Consider the following 15,764-nt stretch of genomic DNA (forward strand, 5'->3'; position numbering starts at 1 on the left):
TCCGCCACCGTTGCAATCGCACGAAACGAAGAAAACGAAACGATTGAAATCCGTTTGTCTATTCATTGGATAATCTATGAAACGACCACAAAAGAGAATCACTGTGTCAAAAAGCAGGGTTAGCTCGGCAAGGGATAGGAAGAAAGAGTGGAAAAAACGAAAAGTTGAACGTTTGATCGACAGCCAAACGAGGAATTCAGCGCAGACTTCTGTTACAAGGTCTGCGCGTGGAAAAGGGTACAAGGGAGATTGACCACCGTGAACGGTTCGAACGTTTCCAATTCCAGGAAGAAAAGAAAGGACGAAGGACGAAGAAGGAAAAATGATGGAAAGCCCCGATGGATAAGGGAGAAAGGTTAGGACAAAGGATGAAAAGAGCGTGGTGGAGAATGAGGCGAAACAAGGAGTGAGCCGCAGGAGAAAGCAGAAGAGAAAAGAGCAGAGAGACGGATAGATTAGCTCTTTACCATGGTACGATTTAATCTCTGCTCGCCGCAGGCCTCTGCGACCCCTTGCCGCGCGTCGCCATCTTCTTCTCCACTTTCGTTGGCTGTTGCTGCCGCTGCCGCTGCCGAATCGACGTGCAAGAACTTCTATTCGCTTTAACCCTTTGAGTGCTGTGGGCGCATATAGGTGTCTGGCGAAAGCTAACGGTGTGGACTAAGGACATATATATGCACTTTCTGTAAGTGCCCGGCATGGGCTAAGGACGCATGTATGGGTTTTTCAATTTTTCCGAACACCTACGCAGAAGTGATACTATTATGTTTGTGTGAAATAAATATAAATGCATTCCTTACGGCAGTAAACAAATGCCAATAGTGCCTCGTTATTGTTGAAGTGGTCACCACTTGTAAGAAAACTCTACATCTGGTTTTTTTAGTTTTCTCAAGCACTGAATTTTTCACACACAACTAAATTATTAACTTGTGTTATATTTATTAAATTTAGTTTTCTAGTTTATTGTTTTCTAGTTTATTACCCAAATTCTAGTTAACTGTAAATTTCCATGTTTATAATAAATAATTAAAAATAACTAAAAAATAACGCTCTTGAATCATTTAATCTCGTGCAAAAGAATTACTATAACTTATTACGATTTGCGCTTTGAATAGTCAATTAACAGAGTTCAGTCTAACGAAAAAGTATTCCATCCACAGCGATCGTCAGCGCTAGACGCGCGCCGTCCGTACGGACGACATAGGCCGCGAGTAGTCAGCACTCAAAGGGTTAAAGTTTGACTCTCGTTAAGTTGCGCACGAAAGCCCGTCAGACCGACGCGATTAGTCTTTCGCAAACTATGTCGTCGATCGACGACATACGATCAATGTCGTCAAGGAGATGTCAATTTTTCCTGTCCTACTGTTCTTTCCATTTTTCAAGCCCCTTTGTGAGAGCTGGTTGTTCCAGAGTATATTGGTAATGAAAGTAAGAAATATGTTTGCAAAGAGTCGCGCGTGTTTTAAGATGAAAAGGTTGCTTTGTGATCGGTCGCTACCGTATCAATTTTCTTGCAACTTTTGACAAGTCCGAGAAATTTGCATTTGGTAAGTCTGGAGTTAAGAAAATTCTTTCGTCAAGTGGCGACGTATATTTAAAGATAGGGGGATTGGTCTTTCGATTTATTTATCTATTGAGATATGTATAATTTTTGTGCTGGACTAGGTTAAATGCGTAGTAGAGATATTTGTATGTGGATATCAGTGTGTAGAGATATGTGTGTGCGCGGCGACTGAAAAACAGACGAATGTAAACAGTTCAGTCGGTTAACAGTCGATAAAAGGTCGGGTATGGAAGAAAGTGCTGAGACGCGTGCAAGTGTGTATCGATGAATATTCTAGAAATCGTTTATAAAATAAATATGTGTCTACGTTAATATTAATGCCAAGCGTAAATTTAATGTTTCCATAACAATATTTCGGCCATCAAGATCTACAATTCTCAACATTATCTTTAGATGAAAAGTTCTCAGGGCTTATCGAGTATGAATTACTAGTCGAGTGTGAAAAATTTACGTTTGACATGATATATTTAAAACCAAGAAGATTCTTCCGACTTTTTGTTTTACGAAGTTTTTCATGAAAAATTCATTGTAAGAAACGCAAGAAATTTACGTCTGATAGTTTTGGATTTCCCATTTCCGACTCCCTTTTCGATTTCTAACGTTATTAACCATTTTTAACATGGTAAATCGTTGATTTCTATAAGCCATATATTATCGTGACCTATATCTGAGAATTCTTCGGTCTAGGGTAAGGCCAAGTTTTATTAGTGTTAAAGAAATTCTTACTCGTTATCAGAAACTTTCTTTGGCAAATAAAGGTTTACTTTCCAATTAATTAGCTTGTCGATGCTCTAACTTTTGCTCTTTAATTTTACCTTAAAATTTCTAATAATTATTAAAAAATCGGAACCTTTAGCTTCTCTTTCACAACTTCTTCCTAATTATCCTCGCAAATCATACATCTCGTCTCGTAGTTTTCCTATTCTATTCTTTTCCCAGCTACCATAAGAAACTAAGATTAGGATCGAAATTGTACATTGTTCGACAGCAAGCTCTTAGCAAGCTCAAGACTTAGTTATTGGTTACGATTGCAGACGTAATCCAGATAACAAGGTGCTCCGACATAACGAGATCAAAAGTTAATCAGAGATGATGGCAGTTAATGATAAATGAGCCGCGTTCATAGGGATTCCTTTTTAGCTTGATTAAGTGATCGATTTAGACACTGTGATAAATGAGCCGCGATACGCGCGGAGAAAGATGACCTTCCGAGATTGAATATTCTTGAGTTTTTGGGTTCCTGGGTTCCTGGGTTCCTGGGTTCCTTGTGAAACTCAAGCTCGAACGATGATAATTGCGGTCCAAGAAATAACCAGCGTTTCCTTATAACCAGTGGCAGGCTGATGTTGAAAAATGAACAGAATTTATAAATTACTCTTTTGTAAAAAATAAAAAAGATAATTCATTCTTTATAATTCTTCTTGTTTCTTAGGTTGTGCTCTTCTTAACCGGAGAATTTTTATTGATAAAAACTAAGCTACGAGTAGACGTTAAAACGTTTGATACGTTACGAACAATTACCGTTTAAGATGTGTCCGTATCTTTAGGATGAGAACGATTGTAGAATTCGTGCGATACCAGTGAGCGTAAAAACAATTGCAAAGATAATGGAAGACTGATAGCGAAGGCTACATAGTGAAAATAAAAAGCAAATACCATAGAATACGCGATGAAAGAGAGATTAACGAATGAGTTCGTAACATAATTGGTTAGTAAATAATTTTGTTAATTTTGAATCGATATATTATAAAGTAACGAAAGCAGATAGAATTTAATTGAATTCAAGCCAAAGTAAATTTCTTAGTAATTAAATGCAAGATAAATATTCGAGAAAAAAAGCGACAATAGTTAAGGGTAAGAATCAGTTAACAATAGAAAAAATGTCAAAAGGTTTTGCCATAAGGCTAAACACGATATACGATATACTCGTAAAAGTGACATATCCATCACCATCGATCTCGCTTCGTCCAATAAAAGCCACGAAAAATTCCTGGGCGATGAAACTGCACCGATCGAAGCTGAAGCTCGACACGACAAATGGCCATCAATTTAAAAAAAAAAAAAAAAAAAAAAAAAAAAAACCCGCAATCAATAACCTGCGTTCAGAATGAAGATTTACAGGAGTTGTACGAATGGCGAGCAATATTGCTAACAGTGAAATTAATTGGACAGACAAGAGAAGATTATTTATCACTGGTGCACGTTTCTCGAGCTGAAACTATCATTCTCCAGTTTCTTACGAAACAACGAAATCTCAAGAAAAGTCGGTCGTGTCTCGAGCAAGGGAAACGTTACCGGGAATACAGCCGTGACTGATGGATCGAGACGAACAACGAGCAAGTGGCAATCCTTGAAATATTATATCTTTATAATTAGTCTACTTGTGAGTCATCGTTCACGAAGCCTTTAATGGAAAGCAAGGCCTTCTTGAACTTTATTGGCCTTTCCGAAACCACTCGATTTCCTTTCCTCCAAGAGTTGAAAACAATATCGATCTTGTTACTTAATCGGATAAACATAATCTTTATTCTGAATTATCATTATATATATAATGTTCAATTGTTGGATAATTCAGGGATCAATTCTTAAGTCTGAAAATCGAGTTTATTGTTACAATACTTAAATAAAATACAGAGGTAAACAACAATTAATGATAATTAATAACAATAAATAATAATAAATAACAAAGCTTTGTACAAGGTCTACCTGAAAATCGGGAATCGATTTTCCACATCCTAAACTACCACTCTTCCTCTGTCAATCTTCAATACTCTAAATAATAATTTCTTTCTTATGATCGTGTCTATTTCTAACGCTCGAAATCCTTCTTCTTCTCTAACCGTCCGTCTGTGAAGTGACTGTTTGGCAAATCGGTTGTCCGTAACGACAAATAAGGTCACATTGTCCGTTAAACAGAGAAAGTCCTTTTGTTTATCCGTGTTTGAACTCTTAGGGAGTTTACATATATATATGGGAGCGGCTGCTCCTTCGACCAGAAAATTCACCTTCTCGAAGTGATTTCGGAAATCTATCGAAATAATTCATTATTTTTATGGAACGATGTGAAAAACAACATGGAATAACAACAAAAAATAAGGGGGGCTAACTTCATACCGTACCGGATCGGTCATTGCCATAAGAATATAATCGCTCAAGTTACTTCCCCAAGCACAGTGGCGTTCATTTCTCTCTGATACGGCGTTTTAGCATCGTTAACTACGGATATACACGCGACGGCCACAGTCGACAGTCGGCGACAGGCATTCACTATTGTTTTCTAGCCTGTGACAATGAAAACACATGAGGCGCCTACCTCTCACACACACACGGCTCTCGCTCTCACTCCGCTGATCTATTCTCCCTGCTAAATAACTTCTACCGTGACAGTTAGATACACGGCCACTTGTTCACCACAAAACAATGGGGCCAAGAATGTCAATGGTTTCTTCCATTGTCACGCGTGCGGGGCAATATTGTGGCGAGATGTCTAGGTTGTTTAAACGCCTCTCGAGAGTCTCAGTTCTTCTATAGACAATCCTCCCACCGATGCCTTCTATGCTTTCTTTAGATACTTTCTTCTATAGATGTGTGATTTTCATGTGGTGCTTTTTATTTTAGAGCTTCGGATTTTTCGAGTCTCGAGTGGAGATGAAAGATATCATGCTAAAATGAAAAAATAATTTATCAATGAATCTGAATTTCTTAATAAAAAAAAGAGATACGTGTATTTAAATAGCAATACTTTGTAAGATGGGTTAACCGTAAGGAAAACCTAAAAATCTCACGAAACATTACGATAGAGCAAAATCATAGAACAACTATCCTTTCGATAAAAAATGAATAGAGAAGCCCTTTTCACTTTAAACGACAGTAACATGACACTCGTCGAATCATTAGACACATTTTCACGATTAGCAACTCGGCGAACCGCATGAGGAACTGTCAAAGTCGTCATAAATCAACGACTACAGATACCAAAATGCTAATGAAACTCTGTCCGGTCGTACGATTCCCTCACTCGAATCGACGTATTACGACGTATTCCAGCCACGGATACCATCCAGAGATTGTCAAGATCCTACGGGCCTTGTGAAGCTTCAACGAGAACTTCGTTCCAACTCAAGTGACCAACATTATTGCGACGCGACGGTCTATTTGTACTTGTGCTCGGCTATTAAACGAGTATTGGACGTACATAACTATTACGACAACGATATTAATAGTAGTTTATTTTAAAATCGAGCAAAATCGTTAAATATTCTTAAATTGAAATACGATTTTAGATTCTCAAATTTTAATACGATAGCATGTGCCTGTTTTGTTTGCCGATTAACTTTTTAGGTATTGATGGCAATTTGTTTATTAAGAAATTCTTACGCAAAATAAGCGCTATTAGTCGAGGGTTCTCAATTTTTCAGAAAAAGATTCGAAACGATCGTTTCGTTTTTAATATGATATTTTCACCTTATCTTAGGTATTCTAGTAAATTTTAAAAAATGTATTAATTTTCTACTTTTGTGCTTGTGCTTGTTATAATATACAAAATATAACACTTTCAGGATAAATGGTCAAATCCTGCAATCGGTTTTCCATTATGAGATATAGGTTGACCAATCTTGGAGAAAAATCCTTCTGGTCGCGTTTGTCTCTTGACTCGAACAATTTTCTGGAGTGTGAACGTCGATCGATGAACTTGATAAAAAACGGATAACGAGGCTGCCGATGAAATTCGACAGAGTTTTGACGTCAGTCGCTAATTTTTCGTCGATCGGGATCGAGGCAATTGTCATTTCGTTGAAAACTTTTTTATCAAAAATTTTGACAAAAATTCGTCGAAACCAAACTCATGCGCCTTCCGATCTTCTATTCAATTTTGATCAACTCGATACTCGGTCCGTCAAAGCAACAAAGCAAAATCACATTATAACCTAAGATGCGAAATTTGGACGCGTAAATTACATATAAGCAGTAAAAATTCTCAATCTCCGAAGAGAATTTTTTACTAACCCGAGTCCCGTTTCTTCGAACAGATACGAGAGTACAGTCGTTCCTTTAAAAACCAGAAAAGAACTGAAAGAGAACAAAAAAAGAAAAAAAAAAATGAAAAAAAGAAGAAATCGTTAGAAAGAATTCATAGCAAAGGTAAAGAGGAAAAAGGGATGTGTCCTCGGGAGAACGTTCGCGAAAATTCATGGAAAGTACAAGCCAGATGGGCTAGCGTTAATCTCAATCGGACATACTCGCGCTCTAATATTTCAGCGAGTGACAAGAGCAAAACTAGCTGACTCGCAAGACTCTTCAAAAGCTCGATTCCACCGAGTTTTCAGTTCTTCGACTCTCCGTTCACCCCCGTTGGTGTCCTTTTTCCTTTTCGGTCAGCTAATCCGCTGGCGTGGCGCGGCGTTCCGCTTACCCGTCAGCCTCCGTCGCGTCGCCGGGGGTATTTCAACTACTGACTATTTCCGGCGGCGTGCGAAACAAAAGCGCGCGAGTCGCGACCCTGAGCGTTCTGTCCCGATAATTATGAGCAGCTGAGTCGTTGCGGCGAAGGGCGTGAGATGCCTGATACCGGCTCTTTTCATGTTCCAGAACATGGAAGAATGGTTTCACCTTTGATAATTTTCGCAAAATAACACTCTTGTTAACCCCTTTCTTAGGTAAAGACGAAACGGTGACACATGTAACTATCAATGTAGACCGCGAATGTTTAAACATTTTTGGAAAATTTGAATAATTTCGAGTCCTGAAACTTGAGGATTTATCTAAATTTTTTGTAGTGACTAAAAGAAAGAAGAGGAATGCTAGCGTTCTCTCACGAGGAAAGAGGAAGCAAAGGAAGGATACTGATGCTTAACATTCCAGTCTCCGCCCGATCTTTCGCTTTTCACTTTGAGATATAAGTCCTCTCGATCGTCGAGTACTATTCCGATGCTAGTAGAAATTGACTAGAAAATTTTACATCATCAAAAGTAAATTAATGTTTACTGTTATTGTTTTCGTAACATTAGAAATATCAACTTTTTCTTTTTCTTTTATTTTTACAGAGCAGCAGCTTTGAACTTCAACATTCTAAAAATCTCGTTTACCATAATATTGAAATATTTTTTGTTTTCGTCACCCTTGGCTTCTACGAAGTTAATTGTTTAATCATTATATCGTTAATTATTTTCAACAAAATGAGTCGCCCGTACAATTTAGAATTAACGTCGACTAATTGATTTATAACTGTAAAATTGTTGTTAATCTGTTCTATGCAAGATATCCTATGTAACCTTCAGTTTTTCTTTATTCATTCATTACTAATTTCACTTCTCAATTAATTCAAACTTCCTGTAAGAAACATTCACAGATCGAGTTAATCACTGCTCCAACCGGCACAACCAAATTCCAAACTCGGGACTTTGCCGCCGGTAATTCCATTCGTCTATTGGAGGTTGGCCCTTTTGTTCGCGGAAAATTAACCGAGTTATGCCGTCCGGTCTGAACGATGCGGCGGAGATAAAGTTTATCCGGAGGCAGATGATTCGCGACCGTACTTGCTTATCAAAATTTCACGAATTCCCGTCGAAACAGGATTTTCTCACGGTTTTACGGTCGATAGACTATTTTCCAGCGACCGTTCTGTATGCCATTTCCGCGACCTCCAGTAATCCTCTATTTGAATGGAAGAGATTTCTTCGAGCTGGAAATGTCATTGCTTATACGTCATACGTCGCGATCGACGCTGATATCCTATAGATTTTCAGGATAGGGATTGTATTTTATTTTTGTGAAAAACGATACTTGAGAAAAAGTTGTTTTTTTTACGAGTATGTAGTTTTCTTAATTCGATTCGTAGTTACTAAGAATTGCTGATTTTATTTATAGATACCGTGGAGGCTGGAATCCGTACGAATGACAAGAAATCTTTGAATTCGTGGGTTGGAAATTTAATCATTTAGCTTCCACGAGCGAAAAGTGGTTATATTTCGCGTGTCGTTTCATCAACGTTCGTTTGTTTCAATGTTTTACAGGATTTCCTGATGGATCTTTGAGGGGATGAGAGGATAGAAAGGAATTTTATTTCTCATCAACGAGAGGGACACGTTGGCCTCGAACGTGGAATTGTTTGAAGAGGAGAAACGAGATTTTTTATCGTTTTAATTCCTTTTCGTTTCCCTACCGTAGTCATTGCAGTGTAATCACAGTAATTAATTGCTTTCCTGGGCGTCACGTTTCCCGGCTGTTTCTCGACCTCATCTGTTCCTCGAGTCGTTTTCAAATTGCAATTAAAAACGTAGTTTGTTCATCGTAACTGGGCGTCTGTCTCGTAGATAGGTACGGTGGATTTCAGGTTATGTTTGACGACGATACGAGTGGTATGTGGTCCATGAAGAAACGAAATTTCATTCGCGGTATCAGATGTCGATTTCACGAGCTTTTCATATCAAGATTCTCAGTAACCAATAACAGATTCGCGATATTAATCGATGGTGTTTTACTCGTGGGTAAGAAAATCCTGTTCAACTTCTAATTGTAATTTCATATACAGTAACTAATGGTTTATGTAGATAAATTTTCTATCTCAGTGTAATAGAAGGGAACGTATTGTTAGTGTCAGAATAAGACGGTACAATGGGAAATAAATAAAATAATATTTCGATAATATAAGTACATTGATATATGTATATCGTAACTTTCAAGTCATGTATGCTCTATTCAACAATTATGTTATGGTATAAATTTGCAAATATATATATATATATAAATGTAAATCTTAATTATACTCTGTATATTGTATAATTATACATTGTGTGAAGTTCCTTTAAGATAAAGGCAAAAAAAAAGGAAAAATTGTAAAAATATTTCGAGTCGCACCATCGATCGATCAACCATCCTCAACTTCGTCGTACCCTTTCCGCCTTTCCAAACCTATACATTACACCAAGACGTCTTACAACGAAGACGAGAGAGCAAACACAGCCGGATGCAGCCCGCAGTTGATTGTTTTCACAGCGACCATCAGCCATGTGGAGGGGAACGTTCGCTACAATACCGAGATCAATGGAGCAGCGGGTCGGGTTAATTAACGACCGTGTTGCGAGAAACGATGGAGAGAAGAAAAGGAAGAGGAGAGAGGAGAGGAGAGGAGAGTAGAGGAGAGGAGAGGAGAGTAGAGGAGAGGAAAGGAGAGAAGTGGACGCGACGACAAAAGCGCGTAAGACTCGACGAAAGAAGCCGTGTGGAAGCCGATGGAACTCTAGCTGCCTGCGGCCATTGTCACGTTCTAAGAAATGGAATACGCGATAGCCGACTCCTTTCTCGAGATATTAAGGTTCGTTCGCGCGTTCTTGATATATTCTTGAAAGAAGCGAATGCTTACTGCTAGATTCTCTTACGGGTAGGCATTCATAATGGTAAGAATTAGGAGAAGATCTACCGATGCAGAACAGAGAATCGTGTACAGTGAGCGATAACGTGTCCGGTCAAGGGTGAAGGAAGGTTACGATAGCACTAAGTGGATTTTAATTGTATTTTTATGCTTAAGAGCATTTTATACGTACAACATGATATTGATTTTTCTATTAATCTTAATGTAATTTTCGTAATTTAATTTCTTTGTTGTAATAACGAAAACAGATACTTGTACGAGAAAAAGCGCACTAATCATAAGAGGTGTTACTACGTTGGTACTGTCAACTACTAATAAAAAATCCTTACAATTTAGACCTGTAAAGCTTTCTATAAAACAACAAGAACTCTTCTTTCGTAAAGATTGTTACACTTAAAAACTCACGATAAAGAAATCGTATTAGTTCTATGCAATGTTGCTATCTTATGGATTGTTTATTTTTATTTCATTCCTTTTTGTTAAAAAAAAAGAAAAGAAAAAATGCTTATCAACTCAATTTGCAAAGTAAAACAAAATTCGGCAATGCGGGCGAATCTCACAAACTTCTTTGTAGGATTTTCTCATTTGAGGAATTGCCGCGGCGTCACGGAAGTGTCAGCAGTTTTTTCCCATTTTCGTCCTCTCCTTTACGCTTTCGAGTTCGCGCGTGGTAATCATCAGAGAGATTCGCGATGCACCAACTTTGTCGAGCGTACTCCGTTAAATTAACGCTCGTTTTACGGTTGAGAACCTTCGAATCAGGTGGCACTGTCTTTTTTTCTTTCTTTCTTTTCTTTTTTTCTTTTTCCTCTTTTTCGCCCCAAGTAGAGAGAAAAGTTTCCATTGTTTTCGAGACCAGAATTGAAGCTGATTTTAATTAGTCCCCCTTCGACTCGCTTATTGCTCGTTTCCTACTGTAAACTATTTTATGATCTCGATGGGAATCGAATTTTTGGTGTTTGTGTTGAATGAAGATCTTGTTCACGATATTGAAATTTGCAAGATTTTAATTAGTTGTCTATTGGTTGAAAAAAACATTTCTATAGGAAACTACGCGTAAAAGGTTGAAAACTATTTTAAAGAAAATTTTTAAGAAAAAAAAGAAAGAAATCATGAATCTTCAAAAATACTGGATACCTCGAATACATACGACCAAAAGTAAAAATATCAAAAGTATTACGTTTGGATTTCCACAAATCTAGTGAAACGCGAAGCAACTTTTCTTGGGTCTTGGTAGATTTCAAAGAATAAAACAGAGAATGTATATGTAACAATATGTCGCTAAACATCTTCAGAGACGACCAAACATAGTCGTCTTCAAAATTGTTATATTTCAAATAATTAAAAGTTGTGACTTATTTCTTCGAGTTTTAGAAAAAGGAAGAGCTGTTCGTTTCCTTAATGAAATTTTTAATTTTTCAACTCTGATATTAAAGACCCATCTATTGCTCTATCCGAATAAACTTTTACCGAACTTGCGCTATCAAACATTCCAAATCATTGAAAAATCGAATTTTCGAGTAAAATAAACAATTCCAATATAACACATTTCCAAGCACGCGATCTCCAAACTCGTTAAAAATTCATCGTAAGTCTGCAAAATACAAAAAATTCAATCTCCGAATAAATAAAAGTTGTCAAGAAAATCTCAACGGTATAACGAATAAAATCTGGAAAGGCAATCAAACGCGAAGATATTATTCTCTAAATCCTCGCGTCGTCAAATACAGTCTTGTAATAGGTGACGCAATATCGTATCGAATATAATTAAAAAGATGATAAAAAGAAGAGGGAAAGGTTCGAGTTAGAAGGCTTTCCGGAAAAACAGAATCGCTATCCAAGAAACTTTTTCTCTGGCAACGAAGAGAGGATTCGACTTGACGATTTAGAGACTATGATACTATTGGCGAAAAGAGATCCAAATTGTCAAGCATCGAGGTTGCCAAGGTGGAGGATTAAGGCCCAGCTCGGTCGTTTAATTTCCGTCCTGACCAAACAACCGGTCAGTCATACCTTTCAATTACAGATTTCTGTTCCGACATTTTGGATAGATCGCTATCGAACGTCTCGAGAACGGAGTTGGAGGAAAGTGCTACATTGGCTAAGATTTTCGCGTATAGCAAAAGAGAAAAGAAACCCTTAACATTTAAGGGTTTGAAAAGATAGATTACAAATTACAACTTATTTTACAAATTACGGGTCCCGAGAAATCGTTCCGCCTTCTGTAAACTTGAATATAAGTAGAAATGTGGAATTTGGATTTCTGGAACTGGTCATAGAAATGGTAAAAGTTATTCGGTTAGTAGTTGTATGTATATACGATGGAATAGAACGAGATTTTAGCTATAGGTAGTGCTTTGTCGGTCGTAAAAGTTGCAAAAATTTGTCTTGTAGTGGTGAAAATCAATTATTAAAATATACAAGAAATACGTGATAGCGGATTTTAAAATATAGCGAAATATTCGAAATATATGTAAAAATATTCTTAAAAAACTAGAATAATTATTTCCAAAAATGTAGTATATAATTTATATTACTGTGTTTTAAATCGTGATTATATTTCACGATATCCTATGGTAGCAGATATGGTAGACATATTTCACAGATGTCTGACTAGGTACAGACGCAACTTGCTCGCCCAACGTCCGATCAGGCACTTATACCTTTGAATAATTTCGGTCTCGCACTTGTCCATTCTATCCGTTCTATGTCTGACCACGCATAATACTACTCCACTAGCTGCCACCTGAATAGACCTCCCCGATGCTGAATACTCGAGCGAGAGCTACGTATTCTACTGTGGTCCGACTGACCAAGCATGAATCTATTCTACTGCGTACAAGATGCTCGACCCAATGCGACCCATACACGATCCTATTCTATCGTTGATTTCTCCGACTGCCCAATTTTCAAACATCGTTCCACATTACGTTACCACAAGATATCTCCAACTAAATTGTAGTTACCATTAGCTGATGTAATATTTGTTAAATACATATAATTGGAATTTTAAATGTTTCGACTTTAACAATCATATTTTTCTTTTTCCTTCCCTTCTTTTTCTTCTTTTAGTTAACAATTAGTTAATTATAATTTAGTCAAAAATTTATCTCTCTTTTTCAAATAATCGCCACAATTCTTTGTAATAAATTGTAAAATATAATTTTTAGTTAATCGAAGCCATTAAGAGAAAGCCAAATAGATCTACTATGATATATGTAATAAGCGAATAAAAATCTCGACAGATTCAGCAATTTCAATGTGAAATATATCGTTTAGAAAAGTCAATCAACAAGTAATCTCGCGAGAGATTCGCTTTATTCCATTGAAAAGGATACAATAACGAGTTTGACAATCCGTAGAACTTGGAGGAATAACCATTGTCCCCAATGTATATGTATGTATCGATTCAGTTATGAAAATAAAAATTCGATTTTATTAATTCCGTTTTCTTTTTCCCGAAGGGATGAATGGCAATAATTGCTAATTATAGTGTATACAACAACGGCACTGTCAGTTGCAGAAGATCAGTCTTAAATGAGCACATGAAACTTAAAATTCACTTTGAGAAAACTTCAAAATATAGGTAATCATATAGTACCATATATCAATACAGGTAATATAAGAGTTAACGAATACCATTCTAAACGATGCAACTTATTCCATTTGAAGCACCGCAATGTTGAAAATTTCGTAACGCATAAAATCCTCAAAGTGAATGCGTTTTGATCGGAAGAGATAATCGCATTCGTAAATTGATCGTGCCGTTCAGTCTACAACGAGATAATTTTGCTAAAAGAGGATTTCTTTTCCAGATAAAAAAGAAGAAAGAGAGGAGAGAAAAGAGTGTTTTCGGATAAATGGCAGTGTTGCGTACCGTAATGATTTTCCCTAGCGGCCCACAGGATAGTATCAATGGCGGCACGGACAGACCGTAAGAATTATGCCGGCGCGGTGGAGTTTCAGAGGCTGTGAAACGAACTGAAAGCGTCCTCTCGTGTCGCGGCACAAAGACTCTAATGATGTGAGCTTGTAAGCTCACCCACGCAAACCAACTGGAAATCACCCCTTCGTTCTGTTCTCCGTGTGGCTTCGTTAGAACCGGACCTCGTCACCGATGACCGCTTTCTCACCGAAAAGAAACGAATGAAAAAAAAGAAAGAAAAAGAGAAAAAAGGAGGAAAAAAAAGAAAGTGTACAGAACAGAGCTTCTACCCGGGATGAGATTGCACGGACGCATATGCGATGGGACGAACAGTCCAGCGTGGATGAGGAATATTGCTGGGAACGGATGGAAAACGATGTTGATATAGAAATTCGCAAATTGCTAGGTTAATTAGCGAAGATGGGACAAGAAACATCATCTCGATCTTTCGAGTTATTTTCTATCCTTCTTCTTGTTCTTTTCGAATATAACGGAGCAATATACGCGAACATATGCTGTTTGTTGCTTGATTTTTGTGTTTGTGGAAATAGTTTTCCGAAATATGTAAGGTGTAAGTTAGAAAAAGTAGGATATTGCTAAGAAACGAACATTGACATTGCAAATGTGTAACTTGCGTATTTGGAAACTTGTTCGTTCGTGAAAATATTAAACGGTGTAAAATATCGTCAAGAATATGTACGAGAGATATACTATAATTGAGTCGTTCGGAAGCCACATCGTACAATTTTATAAATGAAAAAGCACAGAAGAGAGACGATGTTACGAGTACCTGCTTTTTTAAACTTACCTGAGAATTTATTATTATTATTTATGTCGTCTTTTCCCGACAAATAAACTTTATTTATTTCTATTATTTATTTCTTCAGAATGGAATATTAATCATGCACTTAGGGTATGTATGGTATATAATTAAATAAAGAAATTAGTGAACAATGGAGTTGTGTAATATGTATAGCTAAAAATTATATATTTTTCAAAATATATATACATGTGCGTAAATTTATAAAACAGTCGTCAACAAAGGTTTCGCATTTAAAAGACGAAAGGCTTTTTAACTCGGCGAAGATGTGGCGAGGCTGTCGATATAAGTCGATAACCGAGAAAAAGTTTCTCCAGACGTTTCGATCCTAACCACGAAAACTATTTCCACTCGAAGCAACTCGGTTTCCTATTTTCTCGACGATGTTCCTCGGTGCCATCCCATTTTTCCACAGATTAAAAATTCTCGCGTAGATTTATCGCGTCCGGACCGTGCGTTCCTCGGCGTGATTTACGAGCAAGCAACCAAGAGTCTTGAATCGCTTTTTTCCTCGAAACCGTGAAACCGCGTTTCGAACGCTGCGCATCATCGATACAAGTGAATATATCCTGCAGGTTTAAAATGTTTCTGTTCTCTTCTATTCACTTCAAAAACTTTTAACGTCAGAGACATTAACATTATTACGCGTGCAGTAACGATACGATTTAATACGATAAACGTACGATAACATGATTACGCATATAATATGGATATAAAAGTTTTCTATAGCACATGATCAAATACTTTTGATAACGAATTAAGAAAAGAATATTTAGCGCAATTTGCAGAAAAATGTATTTGAATAGTTCAGCAATTGCAACGTCTCTCTATATGTATAATGTTCAATTCTCGGATAATTCAGGGATCGATTCTTAAGTCTAAAAATCGAGTTTATTGTAACAATGCTTAGATAAAATACAGAGTTAAACAACAATTAATGATAATTAATAACAATAAATAAGAATAAATAACAAAGCTTTGTACAAGGTCTACCTGAAAATCGGGAATCGATTTTCCACGTCCTAAACTACCACTCTTCTTCTGTCAATCTTCAATGTTCTAAATAATCCTTTCTTATGATCGT

At 37.0% G+C, this 15,764-nt stretch overlaps 1 protein-coding gene and 1 long non-coding RNA gene across 3 annotated transcripts in view; one reads left to right on the forward strand and one right to left on the reverse strand.

Moving 5' to 3' along the window:
- The window catches only part of LOC126924147 (U-scoloptoxin(05)-Sm1a), a 94,712-nt gene that overhangs the window by 61,038 nt on the left and 17,910 nt on the right, over window positions 1-15,764 (reverse strand). The gene's annotated exons all lie outside the window — the stretch shown is intronic.
- On the forward strand, window positions 1,096-4,661 carry LOC126924156 (uncharacterized). 2 transcript variants are annotated; one of them, XR_007713438.1, is made up of 3 exons: window positions 1,096-3,272; window positions 3,369-4,444; window positions 4,522-4,661. It is a non-coding gene; the product is annotated as an uncharacterized LOC126924156 (long non-coding RNA). The 2 variants fall into 2 exon arrangements; XR_007713437.1 differs by having other exon boundaries at window positions 1,096-1,818; window positions 2,997-4,444.

This window comes from Bombus affinis, chromosome 14 (assembly GCF_024516045.1).
Source record: "Bombus affinis isolate iyBomAffi1 chromosome 14, iyBomAffi1.2, whole genome shotgun sequence".
NCBI lineage: Eukaryota > Metazoa > Arthropoda > Insecta > Hymenoptera > Apidae > Bombus > Bombus affinis.